At 51.9% G+C, this 18,837-nt stretch overlaps 1 long non-coding RNA gene across 1 annotated transcript in view; it reads left to right on the plus strand.

Annotated features, from left to right (window-relative positions):
* The first annotated feature begins 314 nt into the window (after nucleotides 1–314).
* Nucleotides 315–18,837, plus strand: part of LOC111817225 — a 111,384-nt gene continuing 92,861 nt past the window's right edge. The window contains exon 1 of the long non-coding RNA XR_002821474.1: nucleotides 315–491. This is a non-coding gene — a long non-coding RNA (uncharacterized LOC111817225). The remainder of the gene's footprint in view (nucleotides 492–18,837) is intronic.

Genomic DNA, 18,837 nt, shown 5'->3' on the forward strand with positions numbered 1-18,837 from the left:
TGTGCAACACAATCCCCAGTTTCAGGGTGTATTTGACATTCAAATGCACGCGAGATTCACACATTTTGTCCTCCAGGTGTTCCCAAGTCCCTTACTGAGGCAGTTTCCCAGTGCAGCCAATCCCTGGGCCACAGGCATATGGGGGCAGGCAGGCTGTTCATTCCGGAAGGGCGGCAGAGACGCTGGGAACCGGACCAGCCCAGCTCACAAGTATGAAGAGAATGTCGGGAGAGGAAGTGGCCGCTCTGAGTCAGCATGAGTCATCTCGTCCCAATGAGAATGTGGGCTCAGGCTGAGGTGTGTGCGCCTTTTTTTTTTTTTTCTAGTCTTAATCGAGTGGACATCATTGGGAATGGGGGAAACTAAGTGACTGTGTACGGGAGCTACTTTTTAAGTTTCAAAGCACCTCAGCAGCTGTGTCTGAGCCCGTGCATGCTTGGGGACGGTCAGAGGAGAGTTTCTGAGAAGGTGGAGCCCTCGGCTTCTCCCTGGTGAGTTTGTTTCTGACATTTTCCCATTCTCCCACGACTTGTGCATGTGCCACAGGGTCTGAGCTGTGTCAAAGCCGTCCTGTCCTTGAATGGACACTGCGTTCCGTTTGGACTTTGCAGATCTGTAATTCTAGCCGAGTTCCTCTGCCTGCTTTCTCCCCCAGAGGGGCTGTGTAGGGCCAGCTCTCCGGGGAGCTGTCTGATCGTTCACTAGGTGAGCGTGGGTGCTCTCTGCACTGTGAGATGTCTTGGAGCAGATGGCAGAGATAGTGGTGATTGTCTGGAAACTGAGCTGCCTGGGACTCCTTTCCAGAAGCCGACACAAGGCTCAGAGACGGAGGTGGGTGAAACTGTGCTAAGCCAGGGCCACTGAGGTTGAGAGAGCTTCCGCTTCGCAGCGGTGGAGGAAAGAGCCCTGAGCCCTTTCTGGCTGCCTGGTCTGAGTGGTCCGGTCTGAGCTACCCGACTTCCTGGCTTCAGTGCCAGAGATACAAAGACAAGGCAAAGCTTGGCTTCTTTCTCCAAATGTGCATGAACCGCACCAGGAACTCTTTTTATATTCTTTTCTGCCCATGAATGCTAAAGAATAAAAAATATTCTGGGGGCTAGGACGGAGGATTAGGAGGAGGAAGGCTGAGGATAGGGTTGTTTGCAGTGGTTGAGGTCAAACTTGACACTTGTTGGTGGCTGTTTTTCCGAGTTGCTGTTCTGGTGGAGGTTAGCTTTACTGTTAAGTAAAATACAGGAAACATGTCTTTAAATGTCGTCCTGGTTACTGTAAATGAAACGGCAAAAATGTCATAAATACTTTATGATAAACATTTTGTAAAAAAAAATTTGCGTAAAAAGCAGCGCCCCAGCCAGCAGGGCATGACAGGGAGCTTTTTTGGTGCCGTATTTGAGAGTGTGGGCTTCCTGGGTAATACTGAGTCAGCACTGCTTTCTATAAGTGGAATGGCTCTGAGCAGCCCCTGCTCGTAGCAGGGTCCCCCAGCCTCTGGGGCTTGGCTGTATGGTCTTCTGTTCAAGTAAACACTGAATGTCACTGCCGCTCAGGGGATGCGCTCTCAGCTCTGCACCAGCTCTGTGGGTTGCAGTCAGGACCCACTTTTCTGAGGGCTCTGTCCCTGTCAGGAACATGTTAGGCTTCCCAGGCATCTCCTTTGGCTCCTGTGGAGGACTTTTAGCTCCTGTCTTGAGGAAACGAACAGTTTGTTTAATGAAAAACCCACTGTTTAGGCAAGGCCAGGTTGCCCAGAGCTGTAGCTGCCCCTAGCATCCTGCGCTGATGCCCTGCCTCTGAGCCATAGATGCCTGGGGACTGGGCAGAAGGATGGGGCAAGGCTGGCCTCCTGCTAGTGACAGGCCAAGTGGGAAGATTCAGTCAGCTTAAGATCTGAGAGCAAGGTTACAAGGGGGAACCTTCCCTGACACTTCGCTTTTCTTAGAAACACAGGGAGGGAGAGGTTGAAATAATTAAAAAAAATAAATAAATAAAGACTGGAGCTGCAGGTGGGTGGCTCAGTGGCTCTGTGGGATTCTGTCCCCTTCTAGTTCTGTTTGTCTGCTCAGGATTGTTTTTCTGAGTTTAGATAACTGGGTGGGGTCCAACCTCCAGATAACAGGCCCTGCCACACCCTGAGGCCACAAGCCTTGGATGGCGCCACTTGAGCAAGGCTCAGCCCCCTGGAGGATGGAGCATGCCTCCAGCTGCCACAGAAGGTGGCCCAGCCTCGGGGAGGTAGTCTCTGCCCCATGCTCAGAGTCAGGCCCAGTGTAGGAGGTGCTGTGAATATTGGTTACTGGGTCCTCAGTCACCCGGCCTGGGAGGCGCTGGATGGTGGCCCTGGGGTAGTTAGGTCATTTCAGAAGCAGGATGCTGCTATTCCAAGACCAGCAGGGGGTGTTGCCAGGGGCTGAGAGTCAGCTCAGCTCTGCAGGACAGATGCCAGCTTTCTCCAAGGTGGCAGGCCAGCCCTGGGTTCTCATGGTGAGTCACCTCTGTGAGTGCCAGGGCAGGGCCACCTGCAGCTCGCAGTGAGTCTAAGGGTATGCGGACTGCATTCTGGTTGCCATCCTGGGAAGGCACTGGTCCCTGCACAGGTCCCGGCGTGGGGCTTGCCACTGGGTCACAGGCTGCCAGCTCTCCTGGGAGGAGTGAGAAAGGGTTTTGAGCCAGCTGCTGTTGGCGTGACATTGGCTGTGTTCTCTACAGAGGATTCAGGGAGCTGCATGGATTCTGGGAATTCATACTGGATCACTTTTGCCAGGAGAAGAAAGTCATTTGCCAAAGCCAGAAGCAAAATCACTGAAGGGATGAGAACAGGGCATGTCCGGACAGCATCTGCCCACTGCTGGAGGAACCAATCCTGCCTGGTGACAGGCAGCAGGCACAGAAAGGCACACGCTATGGCAAAAACTAGCATGTAGTTTAAAAGGACATTTACTATAAAGAGAAAATGCCCTCAGCTTGGTGACATCAGGAAGTTGCCCAGGGTCCTACTACCATGGTGCCCTCTACCCAAGGAACAGCTCGTGGCTTGGTGGCTCTGCCTCCCACTTTCTCTGTGTCACAGCGGGACCTGGGCTCTCCGTGCCTCCTGCCTAGCTGTGTCTCCACCCCCAGCAACCATGTGGAGGGTTCACCCTCAAGCAGGGCAAGTTCCTTAAATTCTTAGTGTCCCACCCTCCTCATTGTGAAATGAGGATTCTAACTGCACCAGCCCTGTGAGTCTGGTGAGATTTTGGTTGGCACACAAGTTATAGGAGATGACATGACTATAGGAACAAATTTGCTCATCCAGAGAGGAAACTGGGCTCCTTGGCGCCTCCATGGGTCCCCCTGTCCTGGGGAATCCGTCCAGGGTTGATTCTCTGCCTCTGGAGCAAGCCCCTTCCTGTGTCCACAAGCCCAGGACAAGTCTTGCATTCACAGAGAATCGATCTTTAGGCAGAGAAGGAATGCTCCTTGGCTGTCTCCTGAGAGAACCTGAGGTTCTGAATGTCGTGCTATTGTCGCCGTCACCAGCATCATCACAAAAGGACAGCTCCCATTTTGTTCAGACCAAGCACATGGTGGTAACTTATGTATGCACTGCTGAGCCCCCACCCCAGTGTCCCCAGGAAGGTCTCTTGCCTCACTCCAAGTCCTAGGATTCCTATATATGGCAGCCCCTCCTGAGACACACAGGCGACAGGGGAGCCCCATGTGGCTACTTAGGACAGGAGATACAGGAGACGCAGGTGGCCAGCAGGGTTTGTGTGTAGCCCACGCGGGCAGGCCACAGGCCTGGAACCCTGGCTGCTGGGTGGACCTGCGCCTGCAGGGGGCGCAGCCCATTTTGTGCCAGCCACCAGATCCTGGTTATTTGAAAATCATCACAATACAGGGGGGTGACTCATAGTGAAAAAGTTAGGTAAGAGACATTTAAAACTAGACTGGGCTCAGCATGGCATGGCCCGTGCTTGCCAATTCCAAAGGTCACCCTTGGCCCAGCCCACGGTCCTGTGAATGGCTGCGCTGCATGGTGCTGCCTGTCAAACAGAAACCTGGAGACCTCTATGTCCTCACTCTGAATGAACATGCTTTTATCAGGGCTGAGACCGCATGTGCTGATGAGGTGTAGATTGTGTGTGTGTGTGTGTGTGTGTGTGTGTGTGTTGCAATGGGATGTCCTGGCAGCTTCATTCATGGAGTGACCCTGAGGACCTCTCTGTGCCTACTTGGCTGGGCCTGGGGATCAGGAACTCAGTGCCCTTAGGGTTCTGGGGCTCACAGAGCTCAGGCAAAGGAAAGCCGATCATAGCTTGGCAGGAAGTTGGACCCACAGGAAGGAGGATGGGCTTGGCTGCTCTCCGAGGATTCCGCCTGATGATGAATAGATGTTCCCACGTCTGGTGTGATCAGAAAAGCTGAGGGTGGCGGCGCATCTCACCACTGTGGTTTTTCTGCCTGTCTTCTGCTTCCTACACGGATCACCCTGAAGTGAGCACTCCTGCCCTTCCCCCACCCGGCCTTTTAAAATTTTGTCATCCGAAAAATAAGGGAATTTTCAACAATGGCAGGAAATATCACTTCAGCAGCTCTCCCTGGGCAGGTGACCAAGTATAGGAGGGCTGCTGGGCCTTCTTTGCATTCAGCCAGACCTGAAGGCACTTGTGTAAAATGGTGACTCCATGAAGCATCAGGCTCTCTTGCTGTTGCACAGATACAGGGTTCTGATCCTGCGCCTGTGCTCTTCTCACATAGGAAGCAAGTTGTACGGGACAAGGTCCACAGGCAGCCAGCTAATCAATCCATCCTCCTGCTCTGGCATTTCGAGCACTGGCTTCCTTCCTCCAACTTGCCTTAGGCTTGCAAGAAGGCTGCTGGAGGCTAGGGAGATAGCTCAGTGGTCTAAGTGCTGGCCTGGCGAGTGCAAGGACCTGGGTTCGATCCCTGGTACCTCATGCTGGGCAGGGCCAAGGTGCGCTGTGCTGGCCACCGAAAACAGGGTGTGGTGGCACATACTGTAATCCCAGTGCTCCGGAGGAAAAGAAGGCTGTTGACCTCGACATTCCAGACAGGGGCAAGGAGGGAAGCAGGAAGAAAGAGGCTAAGGCTCTGGATGTTAGACCCATGGTGGAATAACAGCAAGTACCACCCCTGAGAGCCCACAGCTGCTAGGAGTGCCCTGCCCCTGCCCCTGCCCCTGAGAGCCCACAGCTGCTAGGGGTCCCCTGGCCCCGGCTATGCCGACTGGTAACAGGGCTTGTGTGTGTTCCTGCTCCTCCGTCACTGAGCGGGCTGAAGAGTGTAACAGACTCCACCACAGCCTTGGAGCCGAGAGCAACGTGGTGCTGTACTCATGGCAGTTGGGCACCGACAACGACACACATGCCAATGTCTGTGGCACCACTGAGACCTCGCCCACCCCTCATCCCTATCCCGGGGACCTCAGCACCTCTCTACCTGGCTCCCTGTGCTCCTCCTCTGGACAGTGACAGGGACGGAGCTTGCGACACATGAGTGAGTCTGTGAGCAGGCCCTCTGTGCGAAGCAAAGCCCCAGAGCGGAGCCGCATCAGTGCCACTTGGCGAGCAGGACAATGGTGGTCTACCTGTCATTTTGTTAGTGAACGTAAATATTTCCTAAACGTGCCAGGTGTGGTGGCACATGCCAGGAATTCCAGCACTGGGAGGCTGAGGCAGGAGATGGTCACAAATTTGAGGCCAGATGGGGCTACCTAGTGAGTTTGAGGCCAGCCTGAATTACATAGTGAGATTTGGTTCTTATTCTGTTACTTCTGGTTATTTTTCCAAGTGGACCTCGTCACTGAGAAGCAAAGTGTCCACAGTTATACCCTCAGGATAGAAAATGCTAGTACAGATTTAGCTGCGAGGACTTCTGGTCACCTATCCCATGTCCATTTTCTTCTGCCTCCTGTGTTTTCAAAGGTAACTTTTATGTTGTCAAGGACAGCAACACTTCCGATTAAATATTGGCTTTCTCAGGCTCTTTTACAGATATGATGTTCAATAAAAGACTCAGACTGGAGGGGTTTGCTGGAGATTCTGAAAAAGCTCTTTAAGCGAAGCTTTTAGGAGACTTAATTCATCATTTGCTTACCACTTACTGTCTGTCTCCTGCCTGACAGGAGAGGTGAAGGCTAGAACTCCAGCAGCCTTTCTGAAGTCATAAGACAAGTTAGAGGAAGGACGCTGGCAGCACAGGAGGATTGGCCAAGGCCTTTGTGGAAACTGGGAGGTTTATTTAATATCAGCTAACTCCAGTGTAAATGTAGCCACACATGGCTGCCAGCTGAATCACTGTACATGAAGTTTCTCCAGCATCCTGCCTGGAGCTTTGACTTATTCCTGCGGCTGATTTGCTGCATGGTGCAGAGGGAGGATCGAGCTATCACTGGTGAAATAAATCCGGAGGTCAGCTAGGAATGGCTTGGCCTTTGGGTACCATTGGTGCGCTTAGCCTGCTCTACTCACTTCAACCTCAGAAATGTGTCACTGTCCCACCACTGAGTGCCTGGCCTCTGTGAGCCAGGGTACCACGGGGCTTCTAGCCTGAGCAGAGAATGGAGTGAAAGACACAGAAAGAAGGCAGAAAGCGAAAGCCCTGAGGGCCGCGGAAGGCATGTGGTGACTTTTTGTGGCTTCCCAACCCCCGAAGCAGCGTGGTCCAGTGGAACTTTCTGAAACAATACAACCATTCTGCCTCTGAGCTGCCCAGTGCCCTGGCCACAAGCCACATGGCGCTGCTGAGTGACAGAAATGTGGTCAGTGTAACTAGGAACCTGACTGGAAGGTTTATTTATTTAGCTAATTAATTTATCAATTAATTCAAGTCTAAATGTATTCACACATGGCTACCAGCTGCAGTTTGTGCATGAGGTTTTCCGTGTGGAGAGGGAGAGAGTTTTCCAGTGGATTGCCCCGTCTATGGTGCCTCTTTCCCCGGTTCAATAATCCACAGTCAAGGAGTATCCCCAAAGCACTGCATTCCAGAGACCAACAGCTGATTAATTTTCAATTGTGTGGTGGGCTTCATGGTATGATGGACTCTCTCACAGGTCTGCTCTCTGCTCCCTGGAGCATGAACCACTCTTCTGTTCAGAGTATCCAGGCTCTATATGCTGCCTGCCCATTAGTTACTTAGCTATAATCTCAGTTACCAGATTGTCAAAGCATCAGTCACAGTATTTGAGTCCAAGTAACCTTATTGTATGTAACAATGACTCCAGGGCACAATAATGATGCTGGCAGTGTCACGACAGTATACTGTTACAACTATCCTGTTTTGTTATTAGCATGTATCTCTTACTGTGCCAGATTTATAAATGCTACTTTATCATAGGTTCAGATGTCTAGGGACAAAACAGGATACAGAAGGTTAGATACTGTCAATTGTTTCAGACATCTGCCAGGGGTCTTGGAATGGCTCTTGTGTGGACCAAGTGGGACAAATGTATTCCCACAAAGTCACTCCAGGGACAGAGCAGACTGCTGTGCAGAAGTCTGAGATTGGCTCCTGCTGGGGGCCTGCGAGCCCCCCAACCTTGGCTTTGGACAACTTTTGAAGGGAGAAGCACTAAACTGTGCTAAGGCACAGATGCTAAGAAACACACAGGCTGCGAGGATGAGAGGACAGGGCCCTGAAGGTGGCCAGTGGCCCTCAGGCCCGAGCCTTCCTGTCCCCTGTCCTGTGCTGCTCAAGGTGCCTCTCTTCTGCACAGCACAAGCTATCTGAGGCACAAATGACATCCACCACATGGGAGGGACTGTGTGCTGGGACCCGGTCCTGTCCTGGCCCTGACCTTACCCTTCATATTCCAGGCTTTGCCCCTGGTTCCTCCCCAGGTGCTGAGCTGTGTGCTGTTTAGGTACAGGCCATCTGTCCTTGGAGAGGCCGCAGAGCCCATGATGAAGCCCTGACTGGGCCACCCTCAGCATGGCCAGCCACCTGCTGCATGCACGGAAGTTACTCAGTGCTTAACCTCACTTTCCTAATCTGTAAATTGGAAATACAGGATGGTTACCAGAAGCGGTTGTTCAGAGGATGAAGGCAATTATTGTAGGAAAAATTCTCAGAAAGCACTGCGTAGGGTAGGTCACAGTAGGCATTCAACAGTCCTGGCTGTTCTTATAGTGATTAGTATCCTTGTGCCACTTGCTCCCCAGCACAGGACATTTCTCTGGTCCCAGGTCTCTATGCCAGCTGTGATTGGTCTCCTCTGATTTCAGCACCCCAGGAATCCCACACTCTGCCTTCCTCTTGGTTTGCTCCCGGGTAGCTGAGCTCTGTCCCACCATGTCTGGGAAGGGAACCCCACCATGCATCTGTGTGTTGTGGAGACCATGGTGATGGATGAGCTGATGTGGTTGGGAAGGAGCAGCCAGCAGGGGGCTCAGGGGCGCTGGGGGGCATGCCCAAGTGGCAACGGGCCTTCCCTAAAGAGAACACATCCATGCTGAGGAAAGTGGGCTTGAGCATGCCTGTGTCGGTTTTTTTTTTTCCCCAGATGGATTTAGCAGTCTCTAGGGGCTTTGCAGAGACAACTGGGGAACCTGGAACTGTGTTCACTCCGACATGGTGTCACAGTCCCAAGCTGAGTTCTGGCTTCCTCTCACTGTGGCAATGTGGCCACCAGAAAGACACCGTTGCCTCTGAGGCTCTGTCGGGAGTGGGGACACATGCAGCTCGGAGTCACTGACACTGCCAGCACACTCTTCCCTCGGGACTCGGTGTGGGGAGGGCGCTGCCTGCTGAAGGAGCCCTGGGTGAGTCCCAGGCTGCTGATCTGGACTGGGTCTTTCCCTTCGTGCAGCACCGTAAGCTGCGGTATCCAGTCTAGGGCCACCAGTTATGTCAGGCACTTAGATATTTACACCTGAGCCTGTCCCCAAAGCTGCTCAGGCATAACTGTGATTCTTGGGATAATCCCGACTCCACACCTCAGTCTTTGTACATCTGTCCTTCCCAGAAGTGGAGTGACAAGGGTGCACGCTGGGCTTCCTCTACGCTTGCAGTTGTTGTAGGCGCCCGCTGTCTTTAACGCCTGTGCCTTTCTCCAAGCACGCACATGCCTTCTACGAGTGTGCACACCTTCTTCCACGCATGCGTGTGGCTCCTTCATCCTAGAGCACTTCAGACTTCTGGCCCTCGCCACGTGTCCAAGCTCTTCCTTCCCTACACTGCTCCAGGAAATAATTCATCCCAACACGTCGGCTCCCCTGGCCTGATTTGCCTTTCTGGCAGTGTCGTCCTGCAGTGACCGACCTTGTCCAGAACACCAGTTAGAGGGTGATGCCTCACCCATCACGGGCACCCACGCTGTCCTCCTCGTGGCCAGCCCACCATCTTCACCTTTGTGTGGGGACAAGCCACAAGCCTATATGGATCACATTCTGCACTTGAGGCAAACACACTTTTGTGTGTTTGATACTTTTTGACTTCAGTAGAACTTCATACTGTCCTGAGTTTAATCTAGACTTGACTCACATATTCTTTAACTTAAACTATGAAGTGGGAGAGGTTTCCCTTTCACTTAATCATTTGGATCCGTGGAGCCCAAGAGTAGACACCTGTGGCACTCCACTAGAGAACCTTGCCGCTGCGCCAAACATTCTTGGGCGCCTCCCTCCTTCCATGCAAGTAGCTCCCCTTGCCACACAGGTTTCACTGATGGGGACCAAGGACGTGAAAAAAAAAATACAGTACAATGGGTATGGACAGTGACATCCATGGCGGTGATTTAGACTCAGCCATTCTGATGTGTCCTGTTCTCTCTTTCGTCCCTGTGTCCTAACGGAGCTGGGGACTCACCAACTAGGGCAGCTGGTGATCTGATGCTAGCAGTATCCAGGACTGAAACACGCGGTTGGTAACTGTCATTGCTTATGTAGAACCCTATCTCAGATTTTGTGAATTGATTCCACTCAGACAGCCCTTCAGCCCAGTCCCGCAGGGCCCCGCCTGACAGATGGGCAGCCCATCCTCTCCGCGCAGTGGTCTCTTTGAAGTCCTCTGCAGCACCTGCTCAGTCAGATTTGTGGAGGGAACAAGTGAGACACGGATGAGGGCAGACTGCCACCCAGCAGCACGAGAGGTGGCTGTAAACCAGGAAGTCCTGGCTAACTGATGACGCTGCCCGTGACTGCCTCAACTGTCCAAAGTTATGTCACCTGTTCTGCCTGCTCACTGGCTGAGTTCATTATGGTGACCTTGGACAGATCAGGGACGGCCACTCAGAGGGGAGAAGTAGCTGCTGTTGCTGTCAGATACCCCTTGGGGCACAGCCTCACCTCAGTGTCTTTCAGCTCTAATCCCTGTCATTCTCTGTGAAATGGACAGTCCGTAGGAGGTGACGGCTGTCTCGGTGAAACAGAAGTTGTCCTTCACATTTCAGAAGCTAGGGGCCCAGAGTCATCTGAGCAAATGAGCAAAGAGATTCGGAAGGTAGCGTTCTCCCTCATCCTCTGCTGGGGGAAATGCAGCCTTCTGCTCCTCAGGCTGCAGGCTTTCATTTTATCTTGCGCTGAACTTGGGAGGGACCAGCCACACTGCTGCTCAGAGTGTATCAATTTGATTTTGAAAGGGTGTCCTGGCAGTGGTGGGGGATGGAGAGGGTAGGATTTGTGGAGCACCTAATGGGCCAAGTGTGTGCGCCTGTGAAGTTGCTTAAACCCCACGTCCCACTTTTCAAATGCTGGGTACGGTAAACCCAGGTTACAGTTTAGCAAACTGAGGCCTCTGGGGTTAGAAGGGGCACTACAGACCCGGTGTTCCGGACCCTGAGGGTCTCCAGTGGGCTGTGTGTGGCCCACCTTCTCTGAGTTATTTTCCAAGATCACATACAGTTTGAAATATTTTTGTGATTGTCCAGGTGAGTTATTTCTCAGGGGATGCAGCTGTCCTTGTAACCCCTGCCAGGCAGCTCCACTAAGGCCTCGAGTTTCACCCAAGGCCCACCCGTGTGTCCCTAGCTGGAAGGGCTTAGGGCTTCCGTTCCAACTCAGGTGAGCTCCACCCAGCCCCTGAGAGGGGCAGCCAGGCTCTTTCAGTCTACACGTGAGGCGAATAAAGGACTAGGATTTTCCTGTTTTAATTCATTGTTCCATACGATTAAAAATGAAATTGTCTGAAAATTTACCCCACGGGGGACATTCTCTCCCCTGTCTTCCTTTTGGTTCCCTCTGAGACATTTTGCTTCCATTTTCACAGATCCTTTCAGTTTATTTATACGAATATAAGCAAAGAGAAGCCTTTTTTTTTTTTTTTTTAAATCCTACCTGATTGTTCACAAAAACTATCAATGTAGTTTTGTTTTGTGGTGCTGGGGACAGAACCCCTGAGCCACGCCCTGGCCCCACAGTAGTTTTTCAGTGTTTATTCTGTCTCCCCAGTACGGTTGCCGTTTCAGGGCCATCAAATATTTACTCCCTGAGTAGCTGGATTAGCTGCTCCCCTGTCCTGTGGGTTGGGCCTGCACCCATCCAGGTGTCCCCAGGGGAGGTGGGAACAGGTGAACAGGAGGCCCTTGCACACAAGGAAGCCACCACGTATGGTCCCCTGTCCCCAGGAAAGCCCTGGGGGGCCTGAATTGCCATCCTTGGGATCAGTGGTGGTTTTGAGGTGTACTCTCAGGGGATAGGGACTTCATTCTCAGGGTCATGGTTAGATAGGAGAGCAGTGACCAGGACACTGTGAGCTTCATGAGGATCCCAGGCCCCCAGAGTCATCCTGAAGCCAAATTGCATTTATAACACACTTGGATGAGGAAGTGGAGATTGGGTGTCTAAAGAGGAAACTTCAGGAACATTTGAAACAAAGTTCCCTAGTGACAGTAGGGCCCTCATGGTGACAGTGGCCAAGATGATTTGTACAGGCTCCTCCTCCAGGCCTCGGCCATGTGGCCTGCCTCCAGTGGACCTTTGGGTGCACATAGCACTCCACATGCAGGAAGGGGACAACTGTCTTCAGAGCTGCAGCCTCTGCGGAGTGTAGTTCTTCCTGGATTCCACCTTCCAGCACTGTTAGGGCTGGCAGATGACACACACAGAGGCCCAGGGTGGCCGATATCTGCAGAGGTGCAGCAGCCCGCGCCCCACCTGGTCGGGCCTGTTCCGTCCACCCTCCAGGTGGCCTGGCGGATCCTCTGTGAGGACCACTCCTGAGGACCCTGTAATCGGCAGTGGGATTTTCAGCTACTCAGAGCACCCTGCTTTTAGCAACCTTTGGTTTGGCTCCTTCTTAGCAGAGACAATGACACAGAAAGGAAATCCAGCGACCAGTGTTTCACGGGCAGACCACCAAGTGTCTAGGTTGGGGAAAGGGTGGCAGAGGAAATAACACAGAAAGTGAGTAGGAGTCCAGACACTGTGAGTCATCTGACGCTGGGGGCCTCCGGGTTCACTTGGATCTCCCCAAATTCTTGTGCTCCCCAGAGCTCAGCACGTGACCTTATTAGGCAGTAGGGTCATTACAGGAGCAATTAGTTAGGATGGGGACATACTGGATAGGGCCCTTAGCCTAAGGTGGCTGGTATCCTCGCAAGCAGTGGCAATGTGGAGACAAATGCACCCCAGGGAGGGCACTGTGTGAAGACGGAGCCGGCAGAGAAGCCCAGAGCAGATCCTCTCTTCTGAGGCAGCCTCGTCCCGTTGACCCACTGATCCCAACTTCCAGCCTTCAGGACTGTGACACAGTAAATGTCGGTGGCCTACGCCCCTTCATTCGTGGCACTTCACATGGCAGCACCTGCAAATGAACGCAGCGCTAGTCCCTTAGGTGCTCTCAGTCCCACGTCCTGCCAGCTTGCACCAGCCACTCAGAGATGTCTGCTGCTGCGGGTCTTGGAATCCACTGTATGCCGGGAATCCTGTTTTGATTTCCATGAGTCACTAGGTCATTTTAACTTTTCTTGAGTTGTAGAAAATGAGGTTCAAAACTGGAAATTGGTCTTTACATTTTCTAAAAAAAAAAAAAAAAAGACCAGTTTCATCCTTATATGTGATGTGATCCACACCCTGGAGGCCATGAGAATGTGTCCCCAGGAAGAAGCCCCTGTGGGCTGTCACCTCCAGGCACAGGAGCGGAGGCACACCTCCCACCAAAAGTCTCTTGTGATCCGCAGTCGGAACTTTCACCCACGTTGTCATTTTCCTGCTCCTTTCCCTTTCTCTGACATTCACAGGCATCACCCCAAATGATGACTTACAGAGGGAGGCTGAGGTTCCCAAGGGGCTTCAGAGTCACAGCTGGTACAGGGACTTGGGCTCTAGTTCTTCGTTACAGAATGAGGGTGACAAGGAGACTGGCAGAACCTGGCTTTGATGATCAGTTCAGAAAAAAACAGGAACCATCAGTTCATGAGAACTGGAAGAGAAAAATAGTTTAAAGAACTGAGAAGGTGCCACAGTATAGTGAAAGAGTGTTGGGTTTTGGAAATGACAAGAACGAGTCATTGTCACCTCGAAAACCCCGCGGAGTCAGTTACACGAGACGTAACCGCACACAAACACGGGCATTTCTTATAATATCATGGCATTTACAGTCAAGCTTCTTTCAGAGTATTTCATGGAAAGTTATTTTAGAAGCAGGGGCAGGCTTCAGCGATGCCTGTGTGTCAAGAGAGTAAAACTTTGTCTTCAAAGGCAGGAGGTGGGGAAGGAGGACTCAGAAGTGGAGGTGACCCAGAGCTCCTGCTGGGCCTTCCCTGGGCACATGGGGCTGGGGTGGGGTACACTTGCCATTAGGGCCCCCAGATCCCCATCATTTGCTACAAGTGTCAGCTTCTAAATGTTTAGTTCTTTTACTGTGAAGTTGAGGGCCATTATTCAAAGCAGAGCAAAAATGATGGAGAAAACAGTTCTGCCTGTACCGTGGGATTTAGCTTGTTGCTTTCAGGAAAAGTACTATGTAAAAAAATATAAAAGGACAAGGCGAAAGATGCCCTAAAGGTAGAGGTGCCTTGGGGGTCAGCCATGCCAGGACAGGGAAGGAGCTGTGTGGGGGTGCCTGGGGACACTTCCTGGTGGCTGTCTCCGTGCAGTTGAAGTTGTGCCCCTTGTTTGTTTTTCCTTGTCTTGCAAGTCGTACACAGTCTCTCTCTCTCTCTCTCTCTCTCTCTCTCTCTCTCTCTCTCTCTTTCTCTTTCTCTTTCTCTTTCTCTTTCTCTCTTTCTCTCTCTCTCTGTCTATCTCTCTCTCTCTCTCTCTGGCAGAACCGAGGATTGAACTCAGGTTGTGCTTACAATTCGCCCTTTCTGCTGAGGAGTTTTGTGGCATGAATCCAACAGAGTTGTAGCCATACATTAAAAAAATACGAAGCGTGACATTCAGCTTCCAGAAAAAGTGATTTTTAGTAACAAATAGGTTAACTATCAGATTGATCTGGAAAGAACTGATTTAAAAGAAGGCCAGTGGTTCACTAACTGCCCTTTTATAAATGACCTGCTCATACTTTCCATCTGCCTCTCCTTCCCTATCTCCTCTTCATTTTTTTTCCTGTTGTTCCGGGATTGTACGCCTTTAATGTATCTGCTGCTTCTCCTAGCTCACCTTTTTTACTTTTTCACCATGTCTTTTGTATTGTAGGAATGTTTAATTTTAAACTAAGTATTATTTTCCTTTTTAGCCCTGAATTTTTTGTTACATAGAAAGCTATCTCCACTCCTCACTTAGGAAAAATAATCTCTCATTTGTTCTTCTGATGCTCCATAATTTCATTTTTGAGGTTTAAAATATGAAATCATTTTGGCTTTATTTTAATGTATGGTTTAAAGTAAGGAGGCATAATTTTTCCCTAAATGGGCAACTAATTTTTCTGGACTCTATGAAGAGCCAACTTTTCCATGATGAAATCTTGCATTGTAAGTTTATAAGCCTGGTGTGCTGGGGGTGGGGGAGCAGACGCTTTCCAGTTGGAGGTGGGGCGGAGTTGAGCCGCGAGCCCCCCACGACAGTGCCTCAGGTCTCAGCCACGCCACACCACCCTGAGCGCGCCCCACCTCGCCTCATCCCACGACTCTCTTCCAGGCTGCCTTGTGGCTTCAGGGCCGAGTGACGGAGGGAGGGGGCTCCGACTTTGAGAGGATGTGAAACGGAAACAGGAAGGGGTCGGGGCAGAGGGCAGGCGCGAGCAGAAGGAGGGGAGCTCGGGAGGGCAGAAGCCGACCCAGTGGTCGGCGGCCCTGGGCAGGGAGGGTCAAGCTGGAGCCCGCGAGGCGGCACAGCGCCCCCTGGGAAAACTTGCAGTCCCTGGAGAGTCGCGTTCAAATACCTGCGTTCTGAGAAACCTGACCCCGACTGTGAAAGGTGGACAGGCCACCCAAGTGGAAAGTGGTTCTGATCTTTGTGGGGTTAAAAATAAACGGAACCATGAAAAAAAAAAAAAGGGCCTCAAGTGGGCATGAACACGGTGTACCAGAAGGGGGCCCATCTCACCCTAGTGCGGATGGTTTAGGTCACAGCAGAACCTGATGTATAAATTGTGGCTTACAAGCACCCTGCAGAAGGGAAGAGGCAGGGATGGCCCTGTAGCAAGAGTCGCCTTCTGCGGACAGGGACGCCTGGCTGCGCCTGTCTGTGTGCTGGGAGGGTGCAGAGGAGGAAGCGGCCAGCAGGAGGCCCAGCGCACCGCTGAATCCGCTCCTCAGATGAGAGCACCAGGGCTCAGGCTCCAGAGCACAGGAAGACTGGCTGTAGGGACGGCTGTGTCCCCACCTGACACATGTGCCGTGGCTGTGCGTGGGGCTCTCACACAAGCTTTCTACTTGATCCTCCAATTTTCGGGTTGGAGGAGCTGGGTTTTCCATCAGGATCTTCTCTGACCATCGTGTCTTTTTTGTCAACCTGTGGCTCTCCCTGAAGGGGGCTGTCAGCCTGGCCTGTGTCACTTCAGGGACACCAGGCCCAGGGCAGTGATGCACATGAGGACCCAAGGGGACACCATGCTGCCCACCTCATGTTCCTGTCCAGGCTCTTCCAAACCCACGGCTCCTGAGTGGACTCTCCTGGGCCGTGGAAGTCGAGTTCCAGCCCGGTGAGCTCCGAGAGGCCAAAGCTGGAGAGTGCCCGTTGCAACAACGTGTGCCAGGAGGTGGCACATCCACATGTCTGCCTGCACCTGCCTCCCTGGCAAGTTTCAGGCCTGCCCCTACTGAGTTTCAGGCCAGTGTACGTATTGCGGCGACGCCTGTAAAGTGGAGGGTAGAGGGTGCCAGTGAGCAGTGTAGGCTGTGCTCCAGAGATCTACGGTAAGGGGTCAGTCGAAAGTCCAAGAGAAATGCTTCGTTTAGTTTAGTTTTTTTTTTTTTTTTTTTTTTTTTTAAATCTGTGGGATTCTCAGCTCATTTGGCTTTGCACTGTAAATACATGGACATGTGCTATGCAGCCACCCAAAAGGATACAGAATACTTAGCATTTTACGAGATGGTGGTGCTTGCTCCCTCCCTCCCCCTCCTCCTCCGTTCCTTGCAGAACGTCGTGAAACCCAGATTCCAAAGAATACGGTTTAGGACAAGGCACATGGACTTTTTTTTTATTATTATTAATTTTATTGAGAAACAAATAGCAGTGAGACAGTTTCAAAACAAGTTAGGACAATTATAATAATTACTATCTGGCATATTGTTGTCTTCGTAGTAGTTATTCACAGACATGGATGTCGTAGGAGGGGCAAATTCCTGCCTGCTGCGGGATAGCTGACATTTGGGTGGGAACTGGAAGAACTGCAGCTAGCAGGAGCGACGTCAGGAGATGACACTGTGGCCTGTGGGACGTGTCTCTTGCTCCTGTGTTCAGGTGGGTCGGAGGGAGAGCTATCGTGGAGGCCCCAGCTGGCAGACTCTGGAGCCAAGCGTTCACCTGAAGGCTGTGTGTTTGGGGGTGCTAAAAGGTCTCTGAGCAGGGGTGGCCCGTGGAATGCATACTTCATAATAAAAGCCTCGTGGGTAGAATTGAAGTGAAGATGTAGGGGAGGTTGAGAGCTTTCTGAGAAGTCGAGCTCTAGCCGGGTATGGTGGAGCAGGCCTGGGACGCCAGCACTCTGAGAGGATGAGGCAGGAGGATGGCAAGCTTGAGCCCGGCCTGAGCCACATTCCTATGAGACCTGTCTCCAAAGAAGGGGAGCCAGGTGTAGCTAAGTGCAAAGGTCCTGAGTTCAGGATTCAGGTCCTAAAACAAAACAAAAACATGACATAACCAAACCAAAACCAAACAAAACAACCCAAGTCCTTCTCAGCATGGAAGCCTGGCATGTCCCTGAAGCAGTGCCCCAGGCCATAGGAGACAGAGTTATGAAGGTCCAGACGGAGTAGCGGATGAGGATCAGGCAGAAGTGGGAAGCATTCACTGCCGCTTTGAGAGCTTGGGACAGGTGGCTGCCCAGGGCCTCCACAGCACAGATGGGGCAGGAGAATTTGCCGTGTGTGAGGGGTGGGCCAGAGTGCAAGCGCTTCTCCCAGGCAAACATTAAGGTCCTTTGTGACGCGCAGTTATTGCCAAGTCAGCAGAACACCCCTGGGGCTTCCCCTTGGTCCCTCGAGTGTATATTGGCTGAGCAACCACCAATGACAAGTGGGGACACCTGCATGTTATATGACACTCTGTCACTTTTTCAGTAAGGCCAGCTCCTCTGCTGGCTCTGTGAGTGTGGATGGTGTGAGTGACTGGGGCCCAGCTCCGGTCGGTTGGTCGTGGCCTCACCGCTGTGCTGGAGGCTTCCTGTTGCTGGCTGGGAGCTGCAACTGTAGCATTAGGGAATACACAGTGACTACGGAATATCGCAGTGGATTTCTTTACAACCAGAAAACGTTCCATCGGAATCAATGGAATCCACTGGTCACTAAATTACGTACCCTAGGATCTCATGAAATACACCTTGAAATTGTTCATAAAGGAGTCAATGGACAACTCAAATGTGTCTGTGGTTTGGAAGTCAGTTTTTGTTGCTCGCGCATCAAACAGCATTCCAGGAGTGTCACTTCTCAGACCCAGGCTTTGGGCTGGGAGCAAAGGCAGCTGCTCAGGCCACCTTCCAAAGAAACTCCGTCAGCCTCTTCTGTCCCTGCCCACTGTCCTGCCTTGGCCACACACAGGTTTGTCTGGGCTCACGCTGACATGTGGGCATGCTCTTGGGTGCTATGTTCTGCACACATTTTGTGCATGAAACAAACTTGCCTTCAGTTAAGGTGTGGACCCAGGACCCGTGAGTAAGGTTTAGAATACTTAGAACGCAGCCAGTTGTCCAGGGACATTAAAAGAACACTCTAAGCCAGCTTGATTTGAAATACACTATTAGAAATCCTTCTGCGTTGTGACTAGAGGTGATGAGACTCAATACAAAGTGAAAAGAAGGTCTCACACACACAGTTCAGTGCTGTGAAGATCCAGGGGTGACTCAGATAGCCATCCCAGTGGTGATGACTGGTGACCTTTAAAAGGTGGGATCTGAGCAGTGGGCTGAAAGGGGAGGGAAAGATCCTGCAGGGACCGAGGGGGTGTGACCTGGAGTTTAGGTGGGGTAGTGACTTGCCCTGTGACTTGCGGTGCTCAAAGAAGAGGTGGCGTTTGGGCCAGGCCTGGAGGGAGGCTGAATTAGCTGGGCAGAGGGGAGGTCCCAGTGTGTGCGGAGATATGGCGCTCAGGGTCAGGAGCTGCAATGCCAGGTGTCCCTTGGCTACATGGAAGAAGCACACAGCTCCACAGGAAAGGTGACTGTTGAGACCAAGCCTGCTATGACACAAGGACACAAATAAACACTGTGAAACGTTCTTGCGATGAGGCTGACATTGCTCAAGGCAGTGCTGAAATTCTTTTTGGGTGACCACCCTGAGAGGCTGTCCAGAAG

This window comes from Octodon degus, unplaced genomic scaffold (genome assembly GCF_000260255.1).
Source record: "Octodon degus isolate 3935 unplaced genomic scaffold, OctDeg1.0 scaffold00052, whole genome shotgun sequence".
NCBI lineage: Eukaryota > Metazoa > Chordata > Mammalia > Rodentia > Octodontidae > Octodon > Octodon degus.